General features: G+C 42.9%; 1 protein-coding gene across 1 annotated transcript in view; it reads left to right on the top strand.

Moving 5' to 3' along the window:
* The first annotated feature begins 968 nt into the window (after positions 1-968).
* The window catches only part of DOCK11 (dedicator of cytokinesis 11), a 280,134-nt gene continuing 279,295 nt past the window's right edge, over positions 969-1,807 (top strand). Inside the window, exon 1 of the mRNA XM_006872109.1 lies at positions 969-978. The gene's annotated coding sequence lies outside the window, so the exon portion shown is untranslated. The remainder of the gene's footprint in view (positions 979-1,807) is intronic.

The following is a 1,807-nucleotide window of genomic DNA, read 5'->3' as shown; positions in this document are numbered from 1 at the left end:
TTTCTCAGGGAGGGACTGGTCCCTTCTGATAACATGTCTAAAGTCTGAGAGACAGTCTTGCCATCCTGGCTTCTGAGGAACTTTCTGGCTGTATTTCTCTCAAAAAAGATTTGTTTGTTCTTCTGGCAGCCATGGTACTTCCAGTATTCTTCTCCAACACCAGAATTCAAATGTATCAATTCTTCTAAGATCTACCTTATTCATTGTCCAACCTTCACATGTATATAAGGTGATTGAAAATACCATGGCTTGGGTCAGGTATATCTTAATCTTCAATGTGACATCTTTGGTCTTTAACACTTTAAAGTGGTCTTCTAATGAATTGTTGTTATTGTTAAGTGCTGTTGAGTCAGTTCCTACCCATAGCGACCCTGAATAGGGTTTCTGAGAAGCGAGTGGTGAGCTTGAACCTCCGATCTTATACTTCCAACTGACTTTGCAGTCCAGCACATTAACCCACAGTGCCACACTAGGACTCCTTTTAATGAACAGACGACAGCAAAAGCGATGGGCTGTCACTGCCAATAACCATGGAGTGAGACTGAAAGCAGATTCTTCCCTCATCTCAGTATATGTGGCTCTGAAGGATAAGCATTGGATTGCTAACTGCAAGTTTGGTGGTTCAAACCCACTAACTGCTCCTTAGGAACCCTATATAAGGTTGCTATAAGTTGAAACTGACTCAACAGCACTCAACAACAACAACAACAAGATGACAAGTTGGGAGCATGGTGGCTCTATGGGATAAGCACTGGGCTGTGAACCACAGGGTTGGTGGTCCAAGCCCACCAACCGCTCCACAGGAGATAGATGAAGCTTTCTGCTCCCGCTAAGATTTACAGTCTCGGACACCCCATATGGTTGGTCGCTATGAGTCAGCACTTAACACAGTATCAAGATGATAAATGAGGAAGTCTTTTTCCCACCCCAATCAGTTTCAGTTGCCCTTTAGGTAATTCTGACTCATGGTGAGTCCATGTGTGTCAGAGTAGAACTGTGTACCTAACGTTTTCAAGGGCTGATTTTTTGAGAATAGATCACAAGGCCTTTCTTTTGAGATGCCTCTGTGTGACTTGAACCACCAAACTTTTCAGTTAGTAGCCAAGTGTGTTAACCATTTGCACCACTAGGGACAACCCCCCATCTCCCAAGACCCTCACTCATATGTGTTGTTGTTAGATGCCATTGAGTCTGTTCTGACGCATATGATCCTTTGTACAACAGAATGAAACACTGCCCAGTCCTGCACAATCCTCACAATTGTTAGGTTTGAGCCCGTTGTTGGTGCCACTAGGTCAATCTGTCTCTTTGGGGGGTCTTCCTCTTTTTTTCTAACCCTTCACTTTACCAAGCATGATGTCCTTCTCAGGGAGAAACTCACCCTTTTTGCCATTGTTGCTTCCAAGGAGCAATCTGGCTGTACTTCTTCTAAAACAGAAGCTCACATATAGGAATATATAAAGTAAATATATATATGAGCATGTACATATACAGAGTCCTGATGTGGCGCTGTGGGCTAATGCATCAGACTGTAAAGTCATTTGAACTGCAAGGTTGGTGGTTCAAGCTCACCAGCTGCTCTTTGGAAACCCTATACAGGGTCGCTATGGGTCGGCATCGACTCGATGTCAGTTAACAAACAAACAAAAATGTGTGTGTGTGTATATATATATATTCTCTCACCATACTTATTTAACCTGTATGCTAAGCAAATCATCTGAGAAGCTGGGTTCTATGAAGAAAAACGTGGCATCAGGATTGGAGGAAGACTCATTAACAACCTGTGATATGCAGATGATACAACCTT

The sequence above is a fragment of the Chrysochloris asiatica genome, unplaced genomic scaffold (assembly GCF_000296735.1).
Source record: "Chrysochloris asiatica unplaced genomic scaffold, ChrAsi1.0 scaffold00183, whole genome shotgun sequence".
Lineage (NCBI taxonomy): Eukaryota > Metazoa > Chordata > Mammalia > Afrosoricida > Chrysochloridae > Chrysochloris > Chrysochloris asiatica.
This window is presented reverse-complemented; position numbering and strand designations above follow the sequence as displayed.